We start from the raw sequence: 7,960 nt of genomic DNA, 5'->3' as shown, positions 1-7,960 counted from the left end.
CCCTTTTCTCGGTGGCTGGCGGGCGAGAGAGTGCTGCGTCGCCGGCATCGGCGTCGAAAGAAGCCGAGCCAAAAAAAGTTAAAGTACAAACGTGCAAGCATACTAACCTAACCCTAGGTAAGGCATGTCAAAGCGAAAGACAGTAATTTCGAATGATCCAAGAAAGAGCGGTGCGGGGCCGGTCGGAGCGCACCCTTTTCTCGGTGGCTGGCGGGCGAGAGAGTGCTGCGTCGCCGGCATCGGCGTCGAAAGAAGCCGAGCCGAAAAAAGTTAAAGTACAAACGTGCAAGCATACTAACCTAACCCTAGGTAAGGCATGTCAGAGCGAAAGACAGTAATTTCGAATGAGCCAAGAAAGAGCGGTGCGGGGCCGGTCGGAGCGCACCCTTTTCTCGGTGGCTGGCGGGCGAGAGAGTGCTGCGTCGCCGGCATCGGCGTCGAAAGAAGCCGAGCCGAAAAAAGTTAAAGTACAAACGTGCAAGCATACTAACCTAACCCTAGGTAAGGCATGTCAGAGCGAAAGACAGTAAACTCGAATGAGCCAAGAAAGAGCGGTGCGGGGCCGGTCGGAGCGCACCCTTTTCTCGGTGGCTGGCGGGCGAGAGAGTGCTGCGTCGCCGGCATCGGCGTCGAAAGAAGCCGAGCCGAAAAAAGTTAAAGTACAAACGTGCAAGCATACTAACCTAACCCTAGGTAAGGCATGTCAGAGCGAAAGACAGTAATTTCGAATGAGCCAAGAAAGAGCGGTGCGGGGCCGGTCGGAGCGCACCCTTTTCTCGGTGGCTGGCGGGCGAGAGAGTGCTGCGTCGCCGGCATCGGCGTCGAAAGAAGCCGAGCCGAAAAAAGTTAAAGTACAAACGTGCAAGCATACTAACCTAACCCTAGGTAAGGCATGTCAGAGCGAAAGACAGTAATTTCGAATGAGCCAAGAAAGAGCGGTGCGGGGCCGGTCGGAGCGCACCCTTTTCTCGGTGGCTGGCGGGCGAGAGAGTGCTGCGTCGCCGGCATCGGCGTCGAAAGAAGCCGAGCCGAAAAAAGTTAAAGTACAAACGTGCAAGCATACTAACCTAACCCTAGGTAAGGCATGTCAGAGCGAAAGACAGTAATTTCGAATGAGCCAAGAAAGAGCGGTGCGGGGCCGGTCGGAGCGCACCCTTTTCTCGGTGGCTGGCGGGCGAGAGAGTGCTGCGTCGCCGGCATCGGCGTCGAAAGAAGCCGAGCCAAAAAAAGTTAAAGTACAAACGTGCAAGCATACTAACCTAACCCTAGGTAAGGCATGTCAGAGCGAAAGACAGTAAACTCGAATGAGCCATGAAAGAGCGGTGCGGGGCCGGTCGGAGCGCACCCTTTTCTCGGTGGCTGGCGGGCGAGAGAGTGCTGCGTCGCCGGCATCGGCGTCGAAAGAAGCCGAGCCGAAAAAAGTTAAAGTACAAACGTGCAAGCATACTAACCTAACCCTAGGTAAGGCATGTCAGAGCGAAAGACAGTAATTTCGAATGAGCCAAGAAAGAGCGGTGCGGGGCCGGTCGGAGCGCACCCTTTTCTCGGTGGCTGGCGGGCGAGAGAGTGCTGCGTCGCCGGCATCGGCGTCGAAAGAAGCCGAGCCGAAAAAAGTTAAAGTACAAACGTGCAAGTATACTAACCTAACCCTAGGTAAGGCATGTCAGAGCGAAAGACAGTAAACTCGAATGAGCCAAGAAAGAGCGGTGCGGGGCCGGTCGGAGCGCACCCTTTTCTCGGTGGCTGGCGGGCGAGAGAGTGCTGCGTCGCCGGCATCGGCGTCGAAAGAAGCCGAGCCGAAAAAAGTTAAAGTACAAACGTGCAAGCATACTAACCTAACCCTAGGTAAGGCATGTCAGAGCGAAAGACAGTAATTTCGAATGAGCCAAGAAAGAGCGGTGCGGAGCCGGTCGGAGCGCACCCTTTTCTCGGTGGCTGGCGGGCGAGAGAGTGCTGCGTCGCCGGCATCGGCGTCGAAAGAAGCCGAGCCGAAAAAAGTTAAAGTAGAAAAGTGCAAGCATACTAACCTAACCCTAGGTAAGGCATGTCAGAGCGAAAGACAGTAATTTCGAATGAGCCAAGAAAGAGCGGTGCGGGGCCGGTCGGAGCGCACCCTTTTCTCGGTGGCTGGCGGGCGAGAGAGTGCTGCGTCGCCGGCATCGGCGTCGAAAGAAGCCGAGCCAAAAAAAGTTAAAGTACAAACGTGCAAGCATACTAACCTAACCCTAGGTAAGGCATGTCAGAGCGAAAGACAGTAAACTCGAATGAGCCATGAAAGAGCGGTGCGGGGCCGGTCGGAGCGCACCCTTTTCTCGGTGGCTGGCGGGCGAGAGAGTGCTGCGTCGCCGGCATCGCGTCGAAAGAAGCCGAGCCGAAAAAAGTTAAAGTACAAACGTGCAAGCATACTAACCTAACCCTAGGTAAGGCATGTCAGAGCGAAAGACAGTAATTTCGAATGAGCCAAGAAAGAGCGGTGCGGGGCCGGTCGGAGCGCACCCTTTTCTCGGTGGCTGGCGGGCGAGAGAGTGCTGCGTCGCCGGCATCGGCGTCGAAAGAAGCCGAGCCGAAAAAAGTTAAAGTACAAACGTGCAAGCATACTAACCTAACCCTAGGTAAGGCATGTCAGAGCGAAAGACAGTAATTTCGAATGAGCCAAGAAAGAGCGGTGCGGGGCCGGTCGGAGCGCACCCTTTTCTCGGTGGCTGGCGGGCGAGAGAGTGCTGCGTCGCCGGCATCGGCGTCGAAAGAAGCCGAGCCAAAAAAAGTTAAAGTACAAACGTGCAAGCATACTAACCTAACCCTAGGTAAGGCATGTCAGAGCGAAAGACAGTAAACTCGAATGAACCATGAAAGAGCGGTGCGGGGCCGGTCGGAGCGCACCCTTTTCTCGGTGGCTGGCGGGCGAGAGAGTGCTGCGTCGCCGGCATCGGCGTCGAAAGAAGCCGAGCCAAAAAAAGTTAAAGTACAAACGTGCAAGCATACTAACCTAACCCTAGGTAAGGCATGTCAGAGCGAAAGACAGTAATTTCGAATGAGCCAAGAAAGAGCGGTGCGGGGCCGGTCGGAGCGCACCCTTTTCTCGGTGGCTGGCGGGCGAGAGAGTGCTGCGTCGCCGGCATCGGCGTCGAAAGAAGCCGAGCCAAAAAAAGTTAAAGTACAAACGTGCAAGCATACTAACCTAACCCTAGGTAAGGCATGTCAAAGCGAAAGACAGTAATTTCGAATGATCCAAGAAAGAGCGGTGCGGGGCCGGTCGGAGCGCACCCTTTTCTCGGTGGCTGGCGGGCGAGAGAGTGCTGCGTCGCCGGCATCGGCGTCGAAAGAAGCCGAGCCGAAAAAAGTTAAAGTACAAACGTGCAAGCATACTAACCTAACCCTAGGTAAGGCATGTCAGAGCGAAAGACAGTAATTTCGAATGAGCCAAGAAAGAGCGGTGCGGGGCCGGTCGGAGCGCACCCTTTTCTCGGTGGCTGGCGGGCGAGAGAGTGCTGCGTCGCCGGCATCGGCGTCGAAAGAAGCCGAGCCGAAAAAAGTTAAAGTACAAACGTGCAAGCATACTAACCTAACCCTAGGTAAGGCATGTCAGAGCGAAAGACAGTAAACTCGAATGAGCCAAGAAAGAGCGGTGCGGGGCCGGTCGGAGCGCACCCTTTTCTCGGTGGCTGGCGGGCGAGAGAGTGCTGCGTCGCCGGCATCGGCGTCGAAAGAAGCCGAGCCGAAAAAAGTTAAAGTACAAACGTGCAAGCATACTAACCTAACCCTAGGTAAGGCATGTCAGAGCGAAAGACAGTAATTTCGAATGAGCCAAGAAAGAGCGGTGCGGGGCCGGTCGGAGCGCACCCTTTTCTCGGTGGCTGGCGGGCGAGAGAGTGCTGCGTCGCCGGCATCGGCGTCGAAAGAAGCCGAGCCGAAAAAAGTTAAAGTACAAACGTGCAAGCATACTAACCTAACCCTAGGTAAGGCATGTCAGAGCGAAAGACAGTAATTTCGAATGAGCCAAGAAAGAGCGGTGCGGGGCCGGTCGGAGCGCACCCTTTTCTCGGTGGCTGGCGGGCGAGAGAGTGCTGCGTCGCCGGCATCGGCGTCGAAAGAAGCCGAGCCGAAAAAAGTTAAAGTACAAACGTGCAAGCATACTAACCTAACCCTAGGTAAGGCATGTCAGAGCGAAAGACAGTAATTTCGAATGAGCCAAGAAAGAGCGGTGCGGGGCCGGTCGGAGCGCACCCTTTTCTCGGTGGCTGGCGGGCGAGAGAGTGCTGCGTCGCCGGCATCGGCGTCGAAAGAAGCCGAGCCAAAAAAAGTTAAAGTACAAACGTGCAAGCATACTAACCTAACCCTAGGTAAGGCATGTCAGAGCGAAAGACAGTAAACTCGAATGAGCCATGAAAGAGCGGTGCGGGGCCGGTCGGAGCGCACCCTTTTCTCGGTGGCTGGCGGGCGAGAGAGTGCTGCGTCGCCGGCATCGGCGTCGAAAGAAGCCGAGCCGAAAAAAGTTAAAGTACAAACGTGCAAGCATACTAACCTAACCCTAGGTAAGGCATGTCAGAGCGAAAGACAGTAATTTCGAATGAGCCAAGAAAGAGCGGTGCGGGGCCGGTCGGAGCGCACCCTTTTCTCGGTGGCTGGCGGGCGAGAGAGTGCTGCGTCGCCGGCATCGGCGTCGAAAGAAGCCGAGCCGAAAAAAGTTAAAGTACAAACGTGCAAGTATACTAACCTAACCCTAGGTAAGGCATGTCAGAGCGAAAGACAGTAAACTCGAATGAGCCAAGAAAGAGCGGTGCGGGGCCGGTCGGAGCGCACCCTTTTCTCGGTGGCTGGCGGGCGAGAGAGTGCTGCGTCGCCGGCATCGGCGTCGAAAGAAGCCGAGCCGAAAAAAGTTAAAGTACAAACGTGCAAGCATACTAACCTAACCCTAGGTAAGGCATGTCAGAGCGAAAGACAGTAATTTCGAATGAGCCAAGAAAGAGCGGTGCGGAGCCGGTCGGAGCGCACCCTTTTCTCGGTGGCTGGCGGGCGAGAGAGTGCTGCGTCGCCGGCATCGGCGTCGAAAGAAGCCGAGCCGAAAAAAGTTAAAGTAGAAAAGTGCAAGCATACTAACCTAACCCTAGGTAAGGCATGTCAGAGCGAAAGACAGTAATTTCGAATGAGCCAAGAAAGAGCGGTGCGGGGCCGGTCGGAGCGCACCCTTTTCTCGGTGGCTGGCGGGCGAGAGAGTGCTGCGTCGCCGGCATCGGCGTCGAAAGAAGCCGAGCCAAAAAAAGTTAAAGTACAAACGTGCAAGCATACTAACCTAACCCTAGGTAAGGCATGTCAGAGCGAAAGACAGTAAACTCGAATGAGCCATGAAAGAGCGGTGCGGGGCCGGTCGGAGCGCACCCTTTTCTCGGTGGCTGGCGGGCGAGAGAGTGCTGCGTCGCCGGCATCGCGTCGAAAGAAGCCGAGCCGAAAAAAGTTAAAGTACAAACGTGCAAGCATACTAACCTAACCCTAGGTAAGGCATGTCAGAGCGAAAGACAGTAATTTCGAATGAGCCAAGAAAGAGCGGTGCGGGGCCGGTCGGAGCGCACCCTTTTCTCGGTGGCTGGCGGGCGAGAGAGTGCTGCGTCGCCGGCATCGGCGTCGAAAGAAGCCGAGCCAAAAAAAGTTAAAGTACAAACGTGCAAGCATACTAACCTAACCCTAGGTAAGGCATGTCAGAGCGAAAGACAGTAATTTCGAATGAGCCAAGAAAGAGCGGTGCGGGGCCGGTCGGAGCGCACCCTTTTCTCGGTGGCTGGCGGGCGAGAGAGTGCTGCGTCGCCGGCATCGGCGTCGAAAGAAGCCGAGCCAAAAAAAATTAAAGTACAAACGTGCAAGCATACTAACCTAACCCTAGGTAAGGCATGTCAGAGCGAAAGACAGTAATTTCGAATGAGCCAAGAAAGAGCGGTGCGGGGCCGGTCCGAGCGCACCCTTTTCTCGGTGGCTGGCGGGCGAGAGAGTGCTGCGTCGCCGGCATCGGCGTCGAAAGAAGCCGAGCCAAAAAAAGTTAAAGTACAAACGTGCAAGCATACTAACCTAACCCTAGGTAAGGCATGTCAGAGCGAAAGACAGTAATTTCGAATGAGCCAAGAAAGAGCGGTGCGGGGCCGGTCGGAGCGCACCCTTTTCTCGGTGGCTGGCGGGCGAGAGAGTGCTGCGTCGCCGGCATCGGCGTCGAAAGAAGCCAAGCCGAAAAAAGTTAAAGTACAAACGTGCAAGCATACTAACCTAACCCTAGGTAAGGCATGTCAGAGCGAAAGACAGTAATTTCGAATGAGCCAAGAAAGAGCGGTGCGGGGCCGGTCGGAGCGCACCCTTTTCTCGGTGGCTGGCGGGCGAGAGAGTGCTGCGTCGCCGGCATCGGCGTCGAAAGAAGCCGAGCCGAAAAAAGTTAAAGTACAAACGTGCAAGCATACTAACCTAACCCTAGGTAAGGCATGTCAGAGCGAAAGACAGTAATTTCGAATGAGCCAAGAAAGAGCGGTGCGGGGCCGGTCGGAGCGCACCCTTTTCTCGGTGGCTGGCGGGCGAGAGAGTGCTGCGTCGCCGGCATCGGCGTCGAAAGAAGCCGAGCCGAAAAAAGTTAAAGTACAAACGTGCAAGCATACTAACCTAACCCTAGGTAAGGCATGTCAGAGCGAAAGACAGTAATTTCGAATGAGCCAAGAAAGAGCGGTGCGGGGCCGGTCGGAGCGCACCCTTTTCTCGGTGGCTGGCGGGCGAGAGAGTGCTGCGTCGCCGGCATCGGCGTCGAAAGAAGCCGAGCCAAAAAAAGTTAAAGTACAAACGTGCAAGCATACTAACCTAACCCTAGGTAAGGCATGTCAGAGCGAAAGACAGTAAACTCGAATGAGCCATGAAAGAGCGGTGCGGGGCCGGTCGGAGCGCACCCTTTTCTCGGTGGCTGGCGGGCGAGAGAGTGCTGCGTCGCCGGCATCGGCGTCGAAAGAAGCCGAGCCGAAAAAAGTTAAAGTACAAACGTGCAAGCATACTAACCTAACCCTAGGTAAGGCATGTCAGAGCGAAAGACAGTAATTTCGAATGAGCAGAGAAAGAGCGGTGCGGGGCCGGTCGGAGCGCACCCTTTTCTCGGTGGCTGGCGGGCGAGAGAGTGCTGCGTCGCCGGCATCGGCGTCGAAAGAAGCCGAGCCAAAAAAAGTTAAAGTACAAACGTGCAAGCATACTAACCTAACCCTAGGTAAGGCATGTCAGAGCGAAAGACAGTAATTTCGAATGAGCCAAGAAAGAGCGGTGCGGGGCCGGTCGGAGCGCACCCTTTTCTCGATGGCTGGCGGGCGAGAGAGTGCTGCGTCGCCGGCATCGGCGTCGAAAGAAGCCGAGCCAAAAAAAGTTAAAGTACAAACGTGCAAGCATACTAACCTAACCCTAGGTAAGGCATGTCAGAGCGAAAGACAGTAAACTCGAATGAGCCATGAAAGAGCGGTGCGGGGCCGGTCGGAGCGCACCCTTTTCTCGGTGGCTGGCGGGCGAGAGAGTGCTGCGTCGCCGGCATCGGCGTCGAAAGAAGCCGAGCCGAAAAAAGTTAAAGTACAAACGTGCAAGCATACTAACCTAACCCTAGGTAAGGCATGTCAGAGCGAAAGACAGTAATTTCGAATGAGCCAAGAAAGAGCGGTGCGGGGCCGGTCGGAGCGCACCCTTTTCTCGGTGGCTGGCGGGCGAGAGAGTGCTGCGTCGCCGGCATCGGCGTCGAAAGAAGCCGAGCCGAAAAAAGTTAAAGTACAAACGTGCAAGCATACTAACCTAACCCTAGGTAAGGCATGTCAGAGCGAAAGACAGTAATTTCGAATGAGCCAAGAAAGAGCGGTGCGGGGCCGGTCGGAGCGCACCCTTTTCTCGGTGGCTGGCGGGCGAGAGAGTGCTGCGTCGCCGGCATCGGCGTCGAAAGAAGCCGAGCCAAAAAAAGTTAAAGTACAAA

Source organism: Styela clava, chromosome 2, assembly GCF_964204865.1.
Source record: "Styela clava chromosome 2, kaStyClav1.hap1.2, whole genome shotgun sequence".
Taxonomy (NCBI): Eukaryota; Metazoa; Chordata; class Ascidiacea; order Stolidobranchia; family Styelidae; genus Styela; species Styela clava.
This window is presented reverse-complemented; position numbering follows the sequence as displayed.